Source organism: Octopus bimaculoides, chromosome 10, assembly GCF_001194135.2.
Source record: "Octopus bimaculoides isolate UCB-OBI-ISO-001 chromosome 10, ASM119413v2, whole genome shotgun sequence".
NCBI classification, from domain to species: domain Eukaryota; kingdom Metazoa; phylum Mollusca; class Cephalopoda; order Octopoda; family Octopodidae; genus Octopus; species Octopus bimaculoides.
Window position 1 is genome coordinate 81,498,504 of NC_068990.1, and position 7,731 is coordinate 81,506,234.

Here is a 7,731-nt window from a genome sequence, read left to right on the forward strand (position 1 = left end):
CTCTCTCTCTCTCTCTCTCTCTCTCTCTCTCTCTCTCTCTCTCTCTCTCTCACACACTCTCTTTCTCGTACACACACACAAGCAAATATGGAACTGCACCTGAAACCACAGTTGGGAACCACACATCCATTCTTATATATATACCATAATCTTAATCATTTAGAGTCATCTCTCCATGCTGGCATGGGTTAGACAGTCTGACCGGATTTGACGACAGTTTCTGTTTTAGGCATGGTTTTTACAGGTTGATGACCTGACCCTTCCGACACGAGCCACTTTACTGAGTGCACTGGATTGCATTGTACATTGCACCAACACTTGTAAGGTCACCTTGCAACTTGCACATGAAGAGACCCCTATGAATGAGAGAGAAAATAATGTATTTCTGATGATTTTTGGCAAGTTGATGAGGGTTGGTAAAATATGAAGAGATGTACAAATTTATCATTCTGAGAGGTGGTAGTGAAGAGAGTATGATATATGGAAAGGACAAAGTAAGGGCAGCATCAGTGGTCAATGAGAAGGTGAGGGACAGATTAGTAATGTTGATGAGATTGGTTGTGGAGGGTTGAGCTAGCTACACTATAAAGAGGGGTAATGCGCATAAGGGGGCACAGAGGGAAAATAGGTGAAGGTAATGAGGATCCAGAGTGAGTCATTACAAGAAAGAGATGTGTGTGGGGGGTCGTGGATGTAGGCTTGAGAGTGAGCAGTGCTGCAGTGGTAGAAAACTGAGGAGAGAGTAGTGGTAGAAAAAGTGGCTGAGAGGGGGTGATGAACGGCAGCGAGACAGAGAATGAGATAGATAGGTGTGTGTATATATACATACATACATACACACACACATTTTTATATATATATATATATATATATATATATATATATATATATAATGTAGCTATGTATATGTCAGTATTTATGCATATGAATGTGTGTTTGTGTGTACGTGTATGTATATATATGTATATATATATTGATATGTATGTATTTAATGGTCGTCAAGTAACAACTATTAACCAGATCGCTATGCTCCATAAATGATACTCATTTTCATCTGAATGTCTAATTATGTACAAAATTTCAATATTGTGGTAATTGATTTTTATATTGCCCATTGTTAATCTCGTTAGTGTGTAATTAATGGAGAACCTGTCTTTGATACACTTCTATGACATGAAAATATATCATAAGTGTGTGTTTATTAATATGTATAAATCAGATGCACACATACTTGTTTGTATCTCTTTTTCTAGACTAGGCACACCATACCCTTTGCATGACATAAAAGTTGACTAAAAAGAGTTGGCATTAAGAAGGGCATCCTACAATAAAACACTGTTATAAATGTCCCTTCAATTCATGCATGTATGTATACGCATATCTATGTGTATGGTGTTAGTATGTGTAATACCTCTCTCTCTCTCTCTCTCTCTCTGCACACGATGTATCTATGCAAGTTAAATATCTGTATATATATATGTCCATGTGTGTGTTTTATATATATATATATATTTATACACACAGGCACACACACACATATATATATATGTATATATACCTCTGTGTGTGTACCAGGTATAATAGCGTTAAATACATTATCATTTTTATAACCAGTATATAGATATACCAATGAATTTATTAAATCTTGTTCAAAGACTTAATTATTAAAGTGTTATCATGGGAAGAAGAAAGAAATATATAAACATATGAATATTTTTTCTGACTATTTATTATTAGTCTTTATAATTAGCATCTTTGTCATTAATTCTTTTTTTTTTTTTTTTGGCATGTTAGACATTGTCTTCATCAGTGTAATTTATGAATTATTCCTCTTTTGCATTAGACAATAAAGAAATAATAAGGATATGTCAATTTTGAAATATCTATCAACAATATACTCAGTCGATATATATATATATATATATATATATATATATACAATGTTAGTGGTGTTGTTGCTGCTGTTGTCATCATTGTCATTGTTTATGATTAAGATGAGGTAATCTCTGATTGAGCAGATCATTGATCAAAAGTGAAACAGTTGACAAGACCAATCCATCTTTTCTCTTTTCCGTCACAATGCATTCAACTCTTCATTATCCTGTGTGAATCTACTCAGTAAAAAAAAAAGGAAAAATGGGTGTTGTTTGTGAAGGGATATTTTGCTGCTTTCCCTTGCTGATCAGGCAACCCCATCAGATTGACATACATCATCATCATCATCATCATCATCATCATCATCATCGTCGTCGTCGTTTAACGTCCGCTTTCCATGCTAGCATGCGTTGGACGATTTGACTGAAGACTGGTGGACCAGATGTCTACACCAGGCTCCAATCTGATTTGGCAGAGTTTCTACAGCTGGATGCCCTTCCTAACGCCAACCACTCTGAGAGTGTAGTGAGTACTTTTACGTGCCACCAGCACAAAGGCCAGTCAGGAGGTACTGGCAACGGCCACGCTCAAAATGGTGTATTTTACGTGTCACCTGCACAAGAGCCAGACCAGTGGTACTGGCAACGAACTCGCTCGAATGTCTTTTCACGTGCCACTAGCACAAGTGCCAGGAAGGCGACGTTGGTATCGGTCACGCTCAAATGGTGCTATTTATGTGCCACCAGCACGAAAGCCAATACATATATATACATATTGTAATGTTATGAGTGTTTAACAGATGTATATGTTAAGCAATGATTATGCATTTTCAAATATAGAACTCAATACAAAATGTAGTGTGTGTATGTCTGTACACACACACACACACATCTGCATACATGCACACGCACACACAATTTTTTTCATTTTTGCCATGCTGCTCCTCTAACTGCCAGAAGAGCTACTAGGTGAAACTTAGAAGTAGCAATTGCATTTTCTGATGCAAAATAAATATTCAAAGGTTGCAGTTGCTTTTATTAATGAAAGAGTGGGATATTTGCAAAATATATTGTCTAGAATATATTGTTTATTTAGCCTGCAGTGTTTTTCTTGTAACTATAGTTTCACATCACTGAATTTATTATGATAATTCAGTATTTCAGGTTGATCTTTTATGCAATTTATAATACATCTAACTGAAATACCAAAAAAGAAAATGGTTGACATGATGATTGCAGTAGTTGTGAAAGTTTGAGTCATGAAAAATAAACAGCTCATTTGTAATTGACAACACACACACACACACACACACACATCAATATCATCATCATCATCATCATTATCATCATCACAAGGCTATGGCCTTGCTAAGACACTGAGAGAGAGAGAGAGAGATACTCTCAGAGAAAGACAGGAGTCATGTTGTTGCATTGATGCTATCTGCATCATTGCTGTCAGCATTGATGTCAATGAAAGATATTTCTTCAAAGAAATTATTTTGCATAATCTTGCAGGGAGTATATATTGTCGGTGTTGATCTAGTTCATGTAAACTAGTTCAAAACAAGTGTTCTGGGTTAATTTTTAAATCTAGGCATATTTGAAGTCTAAGTAAAGAACAATTCCAACCTCCTAGGAAAGGTTATTCCATTTTAACAGATTTTGTTTAGAGAACTTACTGCTTGAACCAGTGGTTTGAAAATGATGCACAACCACAGGTTGGTATGCTGGGAAATAAAGATAGGTCTGCCATAAAAATAATAAAATTACATTTTTAAAATGCAAAAGAAGCAAACTGAAATTTGAGATGTAGTCTTGATATTTCTGCTTCATTTATTGATAATTTTCTGTACTTTATAGTATTTACATTTAATGTATGATATATATAATTTCCTATTTTATATATATATTTTTTTATATTTTACAAAGTGCATCAAAATATTTTTATGTATTTTAAAGTGCATCAATCAGTGCAAAAATTGTTTTGGAATCCCTGGCTTAAGTAAATGAAATATTTCAGCAGAAAAAAAATTTACATGCACTTCTGTGTTCCTTTAGAGTTACTGTAATAGTGCTCCCTTTTTAAATGTGCAGTTTAGTAAGAAGGGGAAGAATAGCTCCCGTGACCTTCTTCAAGGTATTCTGAAACAAGCTGAAGAAAGCTATTTTCAAACCTGGCATGAATAGTTATTCATGCAACACTGTACACTTCATGAAATTGCTCCTTCCTCTGAGGCATTTAGTAGTGTTAAACGAGACATTGGGTTAAATCAACCACCCAAGGAATGATTTTGTATAGGTTTCTACATAATTTATGTCTACCAAATTTCACTTACAGGATAAAATGCCTTACAAGTTGAAATCTCTGTAAGATTGTGACATTGTGACAGCTCTTTTCAAAATTCCAGCTAAGGTTGATAAAAATAAGCCTATCTCATGTACTGAGGCTGATAAATTCAAATGCTTGTGCCACCAGTATTTGTAATCTTGTACAAATTTTCAGACTCTGTTTTAGAGTAGATCTTTTTTTTTATATCAGAGATACTTGAAATAACCATTTTAAAAAGTTAACATTTAAGAACCATCTAACAGATACTAGAAATGCAAATTGGTTGTAAAATCCACAAGATCTTAAAACAAAACCTTGCTACAGCCATTGTATTTTGTTCTTTTGAATGATGCGCCCATCAACAACCTAGCTCATTTTATAATTCATTATGGTAAAGTGGTTACCAATTAGTGACCACATTGCATCAAACTACAAAGTGCATCAAACGATTCATATAAATACAATTATCCAAATTTGCAACTCTTACTTACTACACTTGAGAAAATGGATTATCACTGTTAAAAATCTGGGATATCTGATAAGAAGCTTGCTTCCCAACCACATGGTCCTGAGTTCAGTCCCACTTCATGGCACCTTGGACAAGTGTCTTCTGAAATCAACCAAAGCCTTGTGAGTGGATTTGGTAGGCAGAAACTGAAAGAAGCTTGTCATATATATATGTGTGTGTGTGTATTTGTGTCTGTGTTTGTCCCCCACCACCACTTGATAACCTGTGTTGGTGTGTTTATGTCTTCGTAACCTGGCAGTTTGGTAAAGGAGACCGATCAAATAAGTACCAGGCTTTAAAAAAAGTAAATAAGTAATAGGATCAATTCATTCAACTAAAGATTCTTCGAGGTGGTGTCCCAGCATGGCTACAGTCTAATGTCTAAAATAAGTAAAAAGTAAAAGATATGAGTCTTTGTGTATGTATTTGTGAGTATGTGCATGTTCTTATTTTCATTCTTTAAAGCATTATTCTTATGTTTGTTGTAAACTATGTAACTATGATTCTAAGCATAAATGTTAAATTCCATTGTTTTGTACAATTTTAGGATATTAAGCAATATAAATCTCCTAAATACGTTTTATTAAATCATGATTTTCATAAACGTATTTTAATGTTAGAGTATTCTTCCCTTAATGTATGAATTTTTATTCATCTATTTTAGTATAATTTTTATGGTAAATTTGTATTTTTTAACACTTAACAGATTACAGCTACATTGGCTGATAATATTCTACCTGGTTCCTCTGCAAAGATGCCACTTTCTTTCAATGTCTTGTGTAAATAATCACTTGATGTGTTCTGATAAGGACTGGCCTACAAAGTGTAATGTTCTCAGGCTAGATATAAAAGCTTTAGTAATATTTCTTCAAAGATGCCCCAGTTACCTTGATAAATTAAAGAAATCAGCATCAGAGAAAAAGACAGGTAAAATAGTTGGTCATCACCTAAGGCAATAAAGATATTCTCACACACCTATCTTTTGCTATATTTTATTAAAATATAGGAATGAACGTTGCTATTTATGATTCCTACTACAGCATAACTACACTATAGAGTTGGCAATGTTGTTACTTCATTAATTCCAGAAGTATCAATGACAAAGCTTGGTTTAATAAGATATAGCCTGAAACAAAACAGAGCTCATTAGTGGCTCCTTATACCAACTAAATTTCTATATCTTTTCTTGTTATTTAATCATTAGTAGTGAAATTATTTATTATTTAGTTCCCTATTTATATTTAAATAATACTGACTAAAACTCACTTTCTATCAAGCCAGTTCTACAAACTGACAGAAGCCTTAGAAAATATAAATTTAAGTAATAATTGCTGTCTGTTCAGATTTGTTCTTCATTATATTTCTGATTTGAGAAACTAGGGAGCCATATTTTTTAGATCAACATTTCAGTGGTTTTGATTATAATTAATGAAATTTTGTTTTATAATCTCAAGTGAATTTAAAATAATGGAAATGTTTCAAACAAATATATATATAAAAAAATTCATATTTAGATATTTTTGATAATGTTTCATTAAATGTATATATTGTTTTTCAAAACACATTTCATTACAGAACATAACTTTTCAATGACTATTCTGTTTGTACTGTTATTAATCAGTCATTAGTTTTAATTACTTGCTCAAAGATATTGATAATAAATCTGAAATTTTATTGATTATTGTATTTTTTTTTTCACTCCTATAATTTCACTTCAAATCTATATTATTTTATTTTCTTAAATTTTATCATGTGTGAAAGATTCAATCAAAAAGCTTAAAGGATCACTTGTGAACAATAATTTTTATTTCATTGTTATTATTACTGCTCTTATCTTTATTATTCCATTTAACATTTACTGGTCTGCGATTTGTACAATTTAGACAAATCTGATTGGCCTCATCCATCATAAGTATTGCTAGATGCATCAAGAACTAGAATTGCATTGCTCAGAATCTCTAAACAGGGTGACAACAATTTGAGTTTTATGGGTTTTTTTTTTTATATATATTGCTCAATAACAAATATATTATATCTTTGGCATTTTGCTGCCAACTGATCATTGCATCTCTTATATTGAAATTTAATTTTCTTGATTTATCTTGTGCAGTCTGACCTTAGATGAAACAAAATATATATGCATACACACACACACACACACTCACACACACGTGTATATACAGCCGTATGCATGTATCCATGCACATGCATACATACATGCATGCATGCATGCATTCATGCACTGTTCCTACAGTTCTTTGGTTCTCTCTTAGCTTCTTAATTATTTTTATATCATTTTATTGTGACATTGGCACTAGAGAAGTTGTCTATGGTGAACCTAATGATCCGTTTTACCTTTCATTTGCTTATTCCCTCTTACAATTTGATTTAAAAAAAAAAAATTTATATTTCGATGCCCTTCATATCAACAATTGCATTGTATGTGTGTATTTGTGTTTATAGTTGGTATGTATGTGTGTACTTTTCCCAAACACAGCAAAAGCCCTTCAGAATCTGAGAAACACACCTATTTGGCTGCTTTGTGTCTGATCTGAACAAACATGCTTATAAAGTCAAAATATTAGCCTGTTTAGATAAACCATTATGAAACTATTTCAACCAAAAATTATTCTTTGTTCATGAAATTCACAATATTTGTATAGAGTATACAAGATAAAGATAATGAAGACACATGTCTTTCATTTTATGACACTTTCAATAGTTAAAACCTATTAATGTTAATATTTTAATTAGCTATTTGTTGCTTCATCCACCTAATCTCTTGTTTGTATCATGTTTATATGATTATTTTCTAATTGGCTACATTAGGTACTTTTTTTTAATTTCTTTTTTAAGCTTTTAATTTTTAAGCTTGGAACGAAGTTTGAATGTTTTAATATACCGCAAATGAACTGAGTAGTATAAAGTAGCACACCAACACACTCCAACTTCTGGTCCATAGATATGCTGTCTCTTCCCCACCTCCTGTCCCTCTCTGTTTTTCACCCCCACCCCCACCC

The 7,731-nt window shown here is 32.8% G+C and overlaps 1 protein-coding gene across 7 annotated transcripts in view; it reads left to right on the plus strand.

Moving 5' to 3' along the window:
- Positions 1-7,731, plus strand: part of LOC106871599 (tyrosine-protein phosphatase Lar) — a 586,729-nt gene that overhangs the window by 53,662 nt on the left and 525,336 nt on the right. The gene's annotated exons all lie outside the window — the stretch shown is intronic.